The 16,336-nt window shown below is 38.5% G+C and overlaps 2 long non-coding RNA genes across 9 annotated transcripts in view; one reads left to right on the top strand and one right to left on the bottom strand.

The window, feature by feature from the left end:
* LOC108449228 overlaps positions 1–16,336 on the bottom strand; it is a 320,210-nt gene that overhangs the window by 80,495 nt on the left and 223,379 nt on the right. The window lies entirely within an intron of this gene.
* On the top strand, positions 9,013–16,331 carry LOC108449230. Of its 2 annotated transcripts, none has more exons than XR_001865361.1 (3): positions 9,013–9,214; positions 10,020–10,086; positions 11,310–16,331. It is a non-coding gene; the product is annotated as an uncharacterized LOC108449230 (long non-coding RNA). The 2 variants fall into 2 exon arrangements; XR_001865362.1 differs by having other exon boundaries at positions 9,013–9,284.

The raw sequence follows: 16,336 nt of genomic DNA, 5'->3' as shown, positions 1-16,336 counted from the left end.
CTATCATTAGAAAAAAAAGGTGCCAGAATAGATCTATATAAGGACAAATCTGTGAAGTATTGTTTTATGGTCTGTCTAGCTATTCCAGGATTCCAGCACCTTAACAGAGAGGTAAAACAAACTTCTGGTCTATTTATAAATGTGAAGCTTAAAGATCTGATCCTACCCTTTTGTCAATTATTGCCACAGATAAATGCAAGTCCACAAATAAGTAATGACTTTTTGTTAAATTAGTGCTGCTCCCAACACTACTTTCCTTTAATTGCTATTCCTTGACACTTCTGTTTGTAAAGGAACAAAGAATTTATCTCATTAGTGAGATAAAACTCCATGAACTCACACATAGCTTACTTACATATTTGTATTTAAGCAGCAAACTATAACAGAAATCGACTCTTAAACCATAGCACAGTATTAATTGCTAATTAGTTTACCATTATGACTGGAATGCCTTCTAGCATTCTAAGTCAGTTTTAATCCATATAAACAGCTAAGGAATGCTCTATCTCAAAACATGTAATTATGGGGGATTATATTACACCTCCAGCATTTTGGCAAAAACTTGCAATGGCAAAAGATATAAAGTAATACACTTCTTGTGATTTCATACAAACAAAAAAATAAAGGCTCTTTATCACTACAGCACATTTGCTGTAGTGCTTCCCATTTTATTTTTAATCCCAGAGATAGAGGCTTTATGTCCCTCACAAAGTTTTTCATCTACATTCTCTTTCGTTCATGTCTCCCCTAAAACAGAGAATTTAGCAGAGCTGGAATTTATTCTCAAAATTTCTAAGACAATTTCTGTACATCACCACCATACATGCTACTTTTCTTTTAAACAAGGTTACACTTAAAAAGAAAATCCAAACAAACCAACGACACAGACCTTCGTTTTTTGCCAAGAATTAAGTGGCTGTTAGGTGCATTGTCTGCTGGCTGAAGAACAGCAGATTTAAGTACCAATCATGCTTACAAGTGCCATGGTTCTTTTAGGCAGAGCTCAATTTAAAACAAAGTATCTGGCTCGTGGGCATTCACCTTCTTTTTGAAAAGACACAACTGTTTGAAGCATTTATTGTGAGGGGTCTCAGCCACAGAGGTATAAAAGAGCAGGAGACAAACTTCACTTCCTTTCCTCAGGATAAATTACTGGCTTGAGACAAGAGAGATCTGCTCAAATATCTGAAATATTTACATCCTGGTCAACTCTCTGCCTTCCATAGGAGTAGAACCCTCACAAGTGGGCACTCCACAAAAGTGAGATGAGACAGGGAGAATGGCCACTCAGGAACAGCAGAAAGGAGAACTACCCGCCCCTTTTGTCCTCCAGCCATTCAACCCACTCCTTTAAGATTTGTAAAGATGCAATTTCCCTGCAATTTAAGCCCCGGATTTTCCTAAGCAGATGGTGAATCCAGGAGTTAATGAGCCTGCTGACAGCCCACCCTGCCCTGGCGCTGGTGGCCCTCCCAGCTGTACCCAGCCGCGCTCAGTGTCTGCACACAGCTCTTCCCTGCACACCTGGAGCGAGGCTGCATTTCACCAACTCCCACCCTGCCCAGGGCTCACATCATTCCTTCATTCTGTTTCTTGCCTGCAGCAACCAACCAGTGTAGTTCTTGCTTTTCCTCAAAAAGCAACAGCTCTTGTTTTCAAAGAGATGGATGCTCTGCCCACGTCAGTACCAAGGGACTCTGCTGTCCTTTGGTGGTTGTGAGCTGCTCCTGTGGGCCCACAGAAGTGTCCCCTCACTTCCTGGCTGCCTTTGGATCTTCTTGAAATTAAGTAGAAAACTTGATTGTCCTTCTCCCCAGCCAACCCTTAGGTTTCTCATTGACTCTACTAATGAAAGCCCTGATTTTCAGCACCCTCTGCTGGGTCACAGCTTTCCAAGATGGCTCTCTTCTCTTTTCAAGCCCTTTAGAAGGGGTGCATTTGACAAAATATGTCAATATATTGCAATAAATGGATATAGTCAGCTTCTCCTATGACTTGACCAGTGAATGAGTAGAACTTTTATGAATTTTTTTAAAACCCTGTTTTCTCCTTTTCACTTTAACCAAAGCCATGGAAAAACTCCCAGACTGATGGCTTGAAGTGGATTTCTAGTGGACATGTTTTTAAATCCAAGTCTTTTGCACTTTGGCGACACAGTGTCATTTTCACTTAATTTTCCTGATAACCTGCCAATGAAGCCAAAAGTCTGTTTAGCAAAAGTGAATTAAAGTGCACCTTTCTCATCTGAAGAAATAACATCTGCTGTTCTAAAGATAACTTGTTATTTCTCATGGAAACAAGATATTTAATATCTGAATCTTGTTTGTTTTCATCAAAACCTGGAAAAATAACAATAAAGTGACTTATTTGGAAAAAAAAGTTTGTTTTTGAAGCACATGCTTCAAGAAATGTAAGATCCTGCCCTCCCTGCTCTGCTTGTCACAGAAGTTTTAATTTTGAATCTTTCAGTATTCCAGTATTAAACCTGATGAATTTGATTCCAAGTGTAAGAAAGTTCTTTCATCCCGTGAGTCATTCAGCTTCTCTCTGGATGGCAGTTTTACTGATTCAAAGCTTTCTGTTTCATAAACAAGCTCATCATTTTTCTGTGGAAAATCTTCACCTTACAAATGGATCTTGCAAGGACTCTCTGCCAGCTAGCTTGTATCCCAAACCAGAAATTACAATGGTTTAGGCAAACATTTTTTTAAAATTCATTAAGTTAACCTAGAAGAAAATCCTTATAATCTAAATCAGTGGAGATTTAATGGAAGTCTGTGAATTTAGCTGGAAAGTATTTTTTTAAGCATTTGGCAGATTAAATTTCTCAATATCAACAAACCTCTAATGTCACTTAAGTCCTGGAAATAGGGTTTATTTGTCTTATGGATGAATAAAGCTCTCTCCCAAGCACTGGATTTCATTCTTTGTGAAACCGGTGTCTTATGCAGCACTGAGTGGATAACAAGGCATGCATTTAATACATAAAAACCAGAGTCATGAGACACTGAAAGTTAATTATAATGTAGCAGAGTTTAAGGGTCAGGATTAGCAGGCTAAGATTACTTGTCACTCTGAGTAAAAAGACCAGGGAAGAAGAGGTCCATCACAGTAAGGTAATAAGAGAGGGCATTAAAAGGACATTTGTGGAGACTATTTGCTTTGTTTCAGGTTTGTTTTGTTGCTGGGGGCTTTTTTCTTTGTTGAGTTTGTGGGTTTTTTTAAAGGAAAAATCTGCATTTGAAAATTGGTCCCAGGTATCCAAAATTCAGAGGAAGTTATTTGATTTTTGAACTTTAAACTTTGTCTTCTTGAAATCAAAAGCTTTAACTTTGTATCCTTTTCTTTTCCTGGCATTGGTGAAGCACACTTTCCCTCTCATATTATTTCCATTCCAGCCTTGTGCTATGAAAGGAAAAACCTTATGGAAAGAACATAGTGCCTTGATTGTCTCTATATACTACAAATAAAAAAATGGAACAAGCTGAGCAGCACTTGGGACTAGACACTTATTAAATATATGTTACAATGAGAAACAGACTGTATCAACTGTATGCTGGAGTGACGTATCATTTTCAGATATATTCCACTTCCATGTCACTTTAGCAGCATTTATCACATCAATTGCTAAAAATTAGATTTGGCTGGCAAAGGAAAAGGTACAGAAGAAAGGTATTTGTCTTGGCTTATCCAGAAATCTTCAGCTGTTTGTATTTAGGGAGCAGAACTATTCAACGTGGGCCTGGTCCTCAAGACTGACCTCAGTTTTATATTCACTCCCCACTCTGGAAAACTTTCCAGTTGACTCCAGTGGATATTTTGCTGAAGTCTAAATTTAACTGAGAGCTAGTACAGAAAACTCTTCTGCACATGATTACTGCTGGTAATCAACCTCCTCAAAGTCAATGAGAATATTTACTTGAATTGTCTTAAATGTTCTTTGTAATCTTGAACAAAATTTTTTACCATGAGGTCAAGAACCTTTGATAATTCATCAGAGAGGAAAAAAATGTATCCCTCAGAAACCTTCACAGACAATTAAAAATCTTACAAAAAAAAATTCTTTTTTTTCTCCTTCACCCCCAAACCAAATAAAATGTAACTGGCTATGCACTGGCTACTTATAATAGCTGACATGGTGTCCTTAAGATACACAGGACCAATGACAGCCTTAAAAAATGAACCTTCCTTGCATACATGAGACATGCAGAATTTCTGGGCTTTGCTGCAATTTTGTCCAACTGTTCTCTAAAGTGCACATATGCTGCTCTTCCTATTCCTAGTCTTTGTGGTTAGATTGCCACCAGCCAAGTTTCCAAAATAAAATCTGAAATTCCTACAACAGACAAAAGTGTCCGGTAACACGGTCCAGTATAGTTAGAGATTAGACCAGTCAGTAAATAAAATAATACATCACTTATTTGTTACAGGCTGGGGGAAGCCAAGCCCAGGAGGTGGGGAGGATCAGCACATGGCTGCCAGACACCGCTAAGCCGGCACAGAGCGCTAAGTAGGGCAGCAGCAACCGAAATCAAAGGTTCACAAATTGGCAGGACACATTCTTTTGTTGCACAGTCACTGGTATTTGAAGGGTGAAATCCAAGCTGTGCTGAAGTCACCAGGAAAAGTCTCTGTGAGCCAGGACATCACCTTAATAGAAAGTAATTAACCTTGCTATTCCTGCCAAGAGTTTGGGTCTGTGGACAGCAACCCATTAAGCCCTGAAACTCGCCTGTGCTACAAGAGCAGTCTTTGCAAAAATGTGCAGAGCACGGCAGGAAGAAAGGTTGCCCTGGTGAGGTTTGCACACTGTGGTGGCTGCATGATTATATAGGAGAGCGTCTCCTTTTCCAAACCAATATCAATGATAATCAGCAGTGATGTGAAAAGAGATGATGAAAAATTACAAGAGGGCATTTCAAATTCAGTTTTGGCAGCAAGAAAAACTTGTAGCTTCCAACAGCTCTGTCTGCAGCATGGAAAGCAGCCCAACTCAGTGCACTGGGATCTGAGCATGGGCTTGAAACTTGTGCCCACATTTTAGGCACCCAATTTCTCCCCTGATGGGAAAAAACCCAGTAACAGCTAACTTACTGTATTGAACACTGTGTTTATTTCAAGAATATATTTCTCTTTGTTGGGACAAAAGACCTTTCAACCTTCATACACATAAACCAGAGGTCTTCTGGAATTGTTCCCACAGTGTCCACTGACGAAGATAACACTGAGCACTCCTGTGCACCCTTACTTCTTTATACTGAATCAGACTAGAATAACTAAAATTGGAAAGGAAGTCCATTCAGGGAGGAAGAGGTCTTGACTCATTACAATGGGAAAGACCAAAATCAAGCTGATTAAAAGCAGTAAGTGTTCTAAAGAAATGAGATGTTGTCTCCTCTGTCACTGAATAGCATCCTCCAAAGGAGAGGTCTGAAGTCTTTTTCTGGATGGAGGGATAGCAGAGGCATTTTGAAATATGGCAGTTTTTATTTCCAACTTTACAGAAAATATTGTCTCTTCCTATCAGATGAGCATCTGGCCATGGTGAGCCAAATGACTGTTGATTATCATAATTTACGGTCTCTGGAGCTGAATGTGAACATCACACATTTCCAGCTTTCAGAAAATGCCCTTTCTCCCTCTCTCCCAACAGAGACCACCACATCTCCACCAGGCCCACATTCCACTGGCATTCATTCAGCTTCCTCATGTCAGTGGGACTATGCAGTGTTGCATTTCAGTGCAACCATCAGGCTGCTGTTTGTCTTAGAAACACACTCTGCTCAAGGGCACTATGAAACCTGAACTCCTGTGATACACACTGGATCGCAAAACCCCAGAGAAAGTACATAGAAACACTAGAGAAAGCATTTCTGACTCACCGAAATCACTTCTCAGAGAAGGTCACAGACAGGCTCTGGCCACTCAGAGGAGACGATAAAACTTTCCCCTCTTCCCCCCTCCCTTTTACCACCAGAAAAGTAAACAGCAACCAACCAAAGTAAACCTTAAAAAAATTAAAATAATTACCAACTTTAAAAGACAATCACTACTGAAATACTAAAAATCCACCCCAAACACCAACTCTCTGCTGAACAGAATTTTAACCCTGAGGACACTCGTGTCTGAAAAGTTCAAAGGACTGTAGCAGGGGTTTTGTCAGTAAGGCAGACAGGATGTAAGTGTGTATTAGCACAGAGAGCAGACACTCGTTACAGTGGGGGCTTGGGTATGGTTCTGGTTTTGCAATCACAGTTACTGTTGTGAAAGCACAGACTTCTTTGGGCCCTGTATTAGGATGACAGATAATGTTCTCCAAAGTCAGTAATGTCTAGGACCATATGGAAACCCTGAGACTTATGTTATCAGCATTATTGTGAATGTGTTTAACTCTTAAAGTTTCCCTTAGTTCAGACAAATACCCTACAAATTGTTTTCTCTGAAAAGGATTTGTGAAAGTGTTTTTATCCTTGTTCAAAAAGTATTCTGATGTTATGATTCAGTGATGAGAAGTGATAAACATTCATAACAGACTTTTTCTGGTACAGTAACTACAGATTATGCAGGACACAGTCAAGGGAACGTTACTGAAATTGGCCTGATATTAGATACCCAGAGCGTATGTTTGCAGACTTGTTGGCTCTGATTGTAAATGAGCTTGTCTTCCACTTTAACTACAGTTCATTTCCAGGGAGCAATTTCTACTGTTTTAAAACCAGTCTGTACATGTTGTACCTAAAAGCAAATGAAAAACGTCTAGAGATGGGAAGTAGCATGTGTATATTTCCAGAGAAAACAGCCATTTCAGCAGAAAATCATGCCTGACAGTAAATACTTGACCATAATCAGCCTGGCAGCAGAGATTTCACATGGCATGGTGATGTATCTCCAAAAAACTAACCTGATTGATAAAAACTAAACTAAGGTTCTTATTTTCCTTTGGGTTTACAGGCAGTTTCAGAGAGTGTAAATCCTTCTTGAACTGAAAAAATCTAAAAAAAATTGAAGTCAAGACGGGCTTTTAATAATGTAGCAATGTATAATCCATATATTTTTACTTGTCTTTGAGAGAAAAAAACTCTTCTAAAAGACCTTCTATGTGTTTCTGCATGAGCAGAATTATTTTTTGGGTTACTCACGTCAGGCTTGCAATATTCCCATTCCACCTGTTTTATAACTTACTGTCACTTCTCTTATCCGTAACAAGGGTGCAACGCCTACCTGAGACCTGATCTTCTCCCTTCTGCCTTTGATGTTCCTCACTCTGTGCCAGGGGTCACAGTGCTGGCAGACATGCCATGGGGTATGAATGATTTAAAGCAACAGGTGAAAGTCTTTAAATGAGTGTATTTACCAGCACCTTTCAAGGACTCTGTATCAGCTATGCTTGATCGTATTCCATGAGCGTTCTCAGATGCACTTTCCTTTGTGTTGCTGTTTAGTAGCACGGTTACATTTCATGTAAGTTTGCTATTCTGTGAATTTCACATGTTCATCTTGTAAAGCTGGACTTGTGTGGATGGTTAATCTCTCAGGCTTTCATCACTCAATAAGGGACAGATGCACTTCAGTGTTAAGCAAACTATTAATATTTCCTACATTTCCCATGAAAATACTTCTGCCTGCCTCTCATCCACTTACACTTTCTGTTTTAACATTCACTTCTGCTGCCTCCTCTGACTGCAAGAGTCTGAAGTCTCCTATGCCCTAAACAATTTGCTGGTTTACCTAGCTTCCTTCAAATCTTTTTCTTAAAAACCACTTTTTCTTAAAATCCTTCAAATCTTTTTCTTAAGAACCACTTTTTCTTAAAATCCTTCAAATCTTCCTTCAAATCTTTTTCTTAAAAACCACTTTCTGTTTTAACATTCACTTCTGCTGCCTCCTCTGACTGCAAGAGTCTGAAGTCTCCTATGCCCTAAACAATTTGCTGGTTTACCTAGCTTCCTTCAAATCTTTTTCTTAAAAACCACTTCTTCTAGAGCTATATTATCCCACAAATCTTTGACAGCTCATCGCCCCCTGAGGCATGGCATGACCTTTAGCTAGAATTCCAGCATCAAGCTATGATCAGACGCTCCTCTTATGCACAACTACAAATTAGAAGAATCCCTACTCTTATCTTCAAATGCTTCCCAAGATGTTACATTTGCACGACAGGTTTAATGATTGCAGACCTAATTGTGAAAAAAAGTTAAAATTAAACAAATCAAATGCAAAAGCTGTGAAGTCCCCTAATGCAAGGGAAAATATACTGAGGACTATAAAGTGGAAAGAATGTCATTAGAGGTCATCTGTAAATATTGCTCTGTCCACTAAAATAACACACACAAAAGCAACTGTGAGAACATGCACCCTTGATCTCAGACTTTCAGTATTGAAAATTTCTGTATTCAGCAAGGAAATAAAACATTTTCCTTTTCTTTCTTGCTCTGCATTCATTTATCTTGTAGCAATATAAATGTACTTATCATGCAAAGTAAAGACTAAACAAAAATTATTCCCAGATTAGAGACAGTCAGTCAGGATTTCCTTACAACATGATATTTACTGTACATAGAACAGCAAGATTGGCTCCTAATGCTGATAATAGAAGCAATGCTGATAAAAGGCTAGAACAGATCAGGAACTAGGAACAGTCTGTTGTAATCCATTCTACACCACTGTTTAGTCATAATGCTGACTGGAATGTTACACAACTCAATGCCTCTCTTCCCACTACAATGTGCTTCTAGCATGTAGCTCTAATGTTATAAATAATTCTTTAGTAGTTCCAGTAGCCTCAAAGAAAAAGATGAAGGGATCACTCAAATGTGTCCTTGAGTTCCTGGCAGCATCCTGTAGCACATCAAGATTGTAACAGTTTCAGATGTTTAAATATAAGTGAATTACATTTAAAATAAAGATTTTTAATAAAAAATAAATAATTAAAAGCTGCAGACATTCAACACCCACTCTTCGCTTCAGACTCCATTTGCAGATTGATAATGATCAGCACCTATAAATCCTCATGGGCAGTGAAATGCTGGAAGGGAGAGAGAATGTTTTCAACAATAGCTGATGTCTGCATCAGCAACAAAAACAGTCTCTGAGCACTGGCATCAAGGAGCATTTGATGTGAACAAAGTGACATCTTGTTTCATCAAAGGTTAATGAGTACAGCAGCTCTGTCAGCAATACATTAAGACAGCAGTGTCACTGTTGGTCATACTTGGTGAGTTCAAGGCAGACTGCAAGCATTACCATTCGCGCATTTGTCGGGGGTTCTTTTCTCTCCCAGCTCAGTAAGTTTAATGTGACAAGTTAGTATTTCCCAACTCTTTATGCTGTTTTTCTGTGCAGCAAAAGTGTTTTTGTAAGCCTGGTACTTGTGCTGACTGGAAAACTAGAGGCTTTTCTCAGTAAACTTAGTTAAAATAGAAAGCATTAGAGAAGATGTAATACAACATTATTTATCCTTCTTTTTGTTTTACGGTATTCTGATAAAAATCTTTTGATGCATTTTTTTAAAATGTGATATTGCTGAGTTAAAGACCTTCTTTGCAAGCAAATATATTTGTGTAAAAGTTAAAGTTTATATATTCATCCATAATGGTCCATGAAATGAATGGAAAAATATATATCGGCATGAATAGGGGGAAAAAACCAAGCTCTACTGAATTGCTGCATAGACAAATTTCAGCACTATGCACAAATTCTGCTGCTAGATCCAGTGTCACTGGGCAGTGCTCAAAGACATTACAACTGACTTCTGGGCTCATAGTGATTTCTATCAGTATCTCAGGAAATTATTATGGGGCTCAACAAGCACCTAACTACAGGACAGATTAAGTAAGACTTTATGCATGAATAAGGGTTTGGGATCTGGACCTTAGGTGCAATAGCACTTGTTGAATTCTGTCATCCAAGTTTACAACAAACAGCAACTCATTTCCCTGATGGATAATGCTTTTCTCTATACTAATATTTCTCTAATTCACATGATATGGATGCTGCTTCTTCACCTCACATGCCATCAGCTTCCAGTATCCATGACTGAAGCCAAGGATGAGAAGTTTGTTTCTGCTTGGGAGCTGCCCAGAGGAGGTTTGTAGCCTTTAGCAAGGCAGTAGCGTTATGTTGTGTTTATCATACTACCATTCTATGAGTTGTGATCACAGTGTTGCTGAAAGTACTTCTGCGTCCTGATGCTATGGGCAGGTTGTGGCTATTTTCAAAGGCTTTGGTTCTCCCTCCTCTGAGGGCTGAATGACTCATTTGGGACAGTATTTCTATTAGGATATTTGCTTTACACAAGCCAAACTTTCAGCTCTGTCAGTCTCCAGCTAGACAAACCTTAACAGCTTAGAGCACAAAGGTCTTGTTTATGTCACTGCATATTTGTGTTTCACAAGACAACCTGTACTTTATAGAACAATCATAGAAAAGGTGGTTCAAATGGAGATCAGGAGGCCATGTAGTCACCAGATATTTTTATGTAACTCCTGACAGACACTTGCATAATCCTGTTTTAAAAACCTTTGGTTTTTAAAACAGAGGTGGTAGAGGTCCCACCTAATCCATTCAACCTTTGCTTTAGAAAGGTTCCCTCTCTCCCATAAAATATCTACCTCACCTCTTTCTTGGTGCTGAGGCTTGATTTCATCACTGTGAACAAGTAAGCCAGACTACTGTTCTCCTTTCTGCTGCTTCTTCTAAGACTAACCAGATATTCTTTTGTCTTCTTTGGATGCCCCAATGCTGTACAGAACTAGGAGTCATATATAGAACTTCTCCATTTCCTCTGTAGCAAGCCGCTTTACTGAATCAGATTATGCAGTGAGGAAGATTTTAATTTGTGCCTCACCTGTTATATTCATGCACAAAACAGTCCTGTCTGTGTTGTAAATCATATTCTTTCATGTTTTGGCTAGCATTCCATCCCATTTGCTAAGGATAAAAATAACTTCAAGTTTGGAGATACTGTTTTGGCAAGTCCATTCTGTGGTTTTCAAAGCAGAGGGAATGAAGGCAGGCATGACTTTTGCCCTGGTTTCCTAAGGATAAGATACCTACACAATCCTTCTACACAAGACTTTCTGTCCACCCATCCCACCCCCATAACAACTTCTGATCCTTTAGGTCAATGTCAGCCTGTTCTGACAGGAATGAAGAGTTCAAAGACTCAGTTTCTGCAAGACTTGGGGGGAAGGGGAAGAAAAAAAAGGGGGGGCATCCAAGAACAAGAGTATGAATCAGAATAAGCAGATAACATATCAGATATGTAGAATCCTTTTAGGAGAGACACTTAGAAAATATCTGTTTTTCAGGACAAGTTTCCCTTGAAGAGCTGGAGTAGCCTAGAGGACAAATTGGGCTTCCTGGTTCCAGAACTCCTCAATCCATTTGCACTAACACAGAAAATAAGTTTGAAAATAAGACATTAAATTCTCTGTGAATAGAGTTATTATTTCTGCAAAAAAACCTTTCATCAACAGGTCTGAAAGCATGTGACAAAAGCAGGCCTTGAGCATTATCTCTGGTTCATGTACTGAAGAACTGAGAGGTGATGCAACTTGCCTGAGGTCACAATGGAGAGCACAGCTGTCCCGCGAGCAGTTTTCCATACTGCTTCAGGAACACCTCACGTAGAATCAGTTTGCTTTTATCTTGCTATCTTATTTTTTCCTCTGTAGACTTTACACTTACGTGGGAGAGTGATCTAAGCTACTTTTATTTTTACCTGGCAGACACAAACCAACAGAGAATAGCACATCTCAGATTTTGACAACTGTATTTGAGTGAGCATCCATATGTTGAAGCATTATAACAAAGACAGTTACTTTTGAAAATTAAGTTACCTCTGTCTGAATTAACCAAGGGAGTTCCAAAATCCTCTCCAGCTCCAGATGATTGAGGGCACAAACTCTTGCTGAATTCTGGGTTGGGTTTACTACCCTTGTCCAGAGAAGTACTATTTGCTTCCACATAAAAATCATGTAGTCCTTGTGTCCTCTTAATCTCAACATATGATTTGCTTACTTTTAAATATATTCTAGGATATTATGTAGCCTTAACAGTTGTATTCAGCTATCCTAAATAATTCTGTTCCATAATCAATATCCATCCACAAGTAGTTTCTAAAAATCAATCTGTCTGAAAGAATGTCACACTGAAAATGAAATTTCATGGGGGATCCATGCTCATTTTATCAGAACTTCTTTTATAACTCTAGAGAAATCCACTCAGTATCAATGATTGAGGGCAAAACACAAAACAATGTCCCCCTGCTAAACATTAGCAACAAAGAACAATTCATTGGAAATAAGCCTTGCAATTGCAACTCCATCCAAATAACTAAATAAATGAATTGCTAAAAGCACTGAATCCCAATGATGTCTCTAAGATGTCAGGAAAGGAAAAAAAGCTGTCTCTTACCATACAGCTGCATTTAAAATTAAATTATCCAGCAGCCTCCCTCACCCATCACAATTGGCACTTTTCCTATCTTCACTTCAACTAAGCAGATTTGAAGAACCTTAAAATGGTAGGAGATGGCCATTGAGGAGAGTTGATAACAGTAAGCGGTACTTGAGTTTTAAATCTAGTTACAGATACTTTATTCTGGCCATACCAAAATCTTGGCATGCCTGTGCCTTCATCAACACAGGTATAACAATGTTAATGTTGGGAATACTCCCCTGAGCCCTAGTGGAGCAGGCAGCCCTTCCCTTCAAGACTGGCATTCACCCCTGTGACCAGCGGGCTGAGTCCTGACTGTAACTGAGATGCTGCATCACAGCTATTTCAAACATTTTATGTTTATACACTTATCTACTTCTGCTTGGATGCTTTTATTTGAATTTTTTTTTCATTGTAGTTTTGGGCATTGTTTCACTAAGACACTTTAGCAAATGTTTAATTTTTACTGTGTAAGCAACGGAGCCATCTTGTACAAAGCACAGCTTCTACAACACACAGTCTTTTTCCACCTTAAATGGAAAAAGGATTTAAACATATATTTATGCCTTGTGTTGACCTGGAAGCACTGTTGTAGTGACAGAAGCAGAACTATTGGCAGCAGTCACCATCCCAGCACTGCTGTATCACTGGAACTCACGCCTGATGTTGAAGAGTCTTTCTATTCAAATCCTGTGCCCTTTACTAAGGGCATCACTGGTAGCTTTGAAAAGAACACTTCTCTTTTTGAATACTGTGTTCCAGTTCCCTATCACACACAGCTTTTAAACCAGTATTCACACACTGAGTTTTAAAACCAGGGCAAATACAGTAGTAAGAAAAAATGGAGAAAAATAAGGGTTTTTTTTCTGTCAGAGGAATCTCTAGCATAATGTGGTGCCTCCAGAAATTAAGGAAAAAGACATGAACCAGAAAAATATCCTGAGAATGACAGCATAAAACAAGAATCTGCATTGATATGTAATATACAGAAACGTTCAGATTTCAATAAAGAACATACACTGTTAATTAGGTCTAAGTTGAAAATAGTATCAAACACTCTGTGGGGATTAGAACAAAGCCTGTGAGCATGCACTTACACTGAGGGTGATTCTAGTCAAGTTTTTGTGGGTTAAAATTAATGAAAGGAGAGAAAGAGCCAACAGAATATGAATAGAAACGAAATTATTTAATTAACCCAAGTGATTTTTAGATGTATGATCAGTTTCAGAGCCTAACACTTACGGCTTTCAATAGCTATTTAAAACACTACTTGGGATGGTAAGGATTATGGTACGTGCTTGAATGAAAGTAGGAATTTGGGATTTGGATTACTTCTTTGACCATTTAGGGTCTGGCATAGCAGCCTCAAATGTACCCATCTAAATGGGATGGCTCACATGAGTAAGGTTGGTCACGTGCACGTGTGGTGGCCACAGCCTTCGCACACAGTAAGGAACTTCAGGGCTGAAGATATAAATCTGCATGTTTGGTTTAAGAGAGGGACTCCCAGGCTGGGAACTCTTACAAATCAAATAATCTGTCTCAAATAATCAAACACTAAAACGGTGCTTCCAAACACTGGGTTATACAAGTTTCCAAATCTGTGCTTCTCATGCACACAAGAGATATTCTACACATTTTATTTGCAGGCTTGGCTGCCACTCTGGAAATCACCTGATGTCAGCAGATCAGTATAGCTGCTATCTAAAATGATGTTCACAAAATAGAGAAGCCCTTACATCAAATCTTTGCCTGCTTCATGGTGTGAAAATGTCACAATCGGTTTGAAATTCAACTGATAAACCGATAATATAAAAGTTTCACAAAACTATAAGGTAAAAGTATACTACATAAACCATGCATGCAGCACCCACAGCATCAAATCATCCACAAATATCAATGGACAATGCTTCTACTTTTTTGTCTAGTAACTACATTTTCCACATATTCATGTAATGGAGACTTTCTTTAAAAAATGAACGCTCCTTTGAATCATGTAATCCAAGATTTTACATTGGAAACAAATCAATATGTAGGCAGCTACATTGTTATCTTCTCTGTGAGCTCCCTTCCAGATTTTCATATGTTGGAAAGATTATAGCACCATGTAATGAGCTATGCACATGCTATCTGACATCCCCAGCCTATATACACACAGCCCTAAAATAATGAGTAACTGCATACTCAGATAACTCAATCTGTCTTCCTAGCAATAATTCAGTCAGTCTTTTCACTAGGAGTCCTCACCATCTTAGATCTTTCTCCTCAATTTGAACAGATTCAGATACTTCCCATGTCCTCACAATCACTACTAAATTATGAAAGATAAGGTGGAGGATGGTTCCTCAAATCTGACATATATATATTCCTAGATTTACCTCAGTATATCACAAATGGGAAATAAAAACCAAACCAAACTCAAACAACCAATCAAACAAACAGCAAACTCCCCCAACTTTATAAAGGTTTTTTTTTTTTAATTACCAGTTTCAAGTGCCATTACAAGGAAGATAAATTTTGTAGTTATCCCATCAAAATAATGATAAATTATAATAATGTTTTGGTTCTCCTATACCCCGGCTTCATATGTGTTACACACTCCCAAATCAGGTCAGAGTGCTTCAAACACTCATGACATGAAATAGAGGCTGACCAGTAAGATTTGTATGTATTCACTGTGCATGTACAAGCTCAATACATTCATTTTACCTGGCTGAATGTGCATGATGAAAATACAAGAATGCACAAAACTAACATGATAGCCTGCAGAAATGCAGAGAGCAATCTGAGCTTGCTTCTAGGTCTGTTTATGACTTTGAATGCTCAATTCTATAGAGACAATTGAGGTGTTCTACCAACATTACATTTCCATCTGAGTCCTTTCACAGTATTAGAGAACGAATACTATATTTCTTGTTCACTTTGAAAGGCTGATGGGATACCATGCTTGCAAATTGTGTGCAATGAGGCCAAGGGAAGTCTGGGATGGTCATTTTGTTTGTAATGTTGCTTGAAGAGAAATTTTAATTGGTCAAACTCAGTAACTGCAGTTTCAACAGCATCAGTTTGCTCATATTCTGCTCAAAAAGAGTCAGCATCACCAAGGACACATTGATCTCGCAGACTCACAGAATGTTCTTTTATGAACTGTTGAGAGGAGAATTTAGGGCCAAGTTCTTTTTTTTTGTGTGGTTATCTTACAAACTATTGTTGTCTTCCAGGTTTTCCTGTTTGTCTATCCACATTGCTTACCTCTTGCCATATATTTTTCCCCATGACTTACTCTGGGACAGGATCGGGTTGCTTGCACAGAGCTTAGCTCAACTGAGTCCTGACCCATGATTCAGAGTGCTGAATATCATAAGAAAGAGTCAAAAACTTCCAGGTGCTATTGCTTTACCATTGACTAGCTTTGAAGTATCAGGCAAGTCACTGTAGCAGTTCTTCTAAAAATAGGAAAAATACCACCATTTTTAGAGCAATGGCAATTACTTTTTTCATAATCTGCATTTTAGACCTGCAAAATAACTAAAGGAACCAATTTTTATTAAAAGAAATACTTCTATATCACTGTAGATGCCAAAAGAAAAAAAATTCTGACCAGAAGAGAGAAGACAGACAGATTATTTAGACAAGACAGATATCTCCAAATAAGCAAGACTTCATGAAATCTGGTCTTAATCAGTTCAGAAACTAATCAAAGTGGTCTTTAAACCATAGGAATCACCTTTGAGAGTATACAGAGGATAGAAACAAGAAGAAAAGAGGAAGAAGGAATCACAGAGTGATTGTTGAAAACACAATCCACTCAAGTCCTGGAAAGGTTCTAGAGCAAACGATAAAGCAAACAACTTTTAACCACTGGAATATAACAGTGATAAAAAAAGCTAGAAAA

Source organism: Corvus brachyrhynchos, unplaced genomic scaffold (genome assembly GCF_000691975.1).
Source record: "Corvus brachyrhynchos isolate BGI_N302 unplaced genomic scaffold, ASM69197v1 scaffold258, whole genome shotgun sequence".
Taxonomy (NCBI): Eukaryota; Metazoa; Chordata; class Aves; order Passeriformes; family Corvidae; genus Corvus; species Corvus brachyrhynchos.
This window is presented reverse-complemented; position numbering and strand designations above follow the sequence as displayed.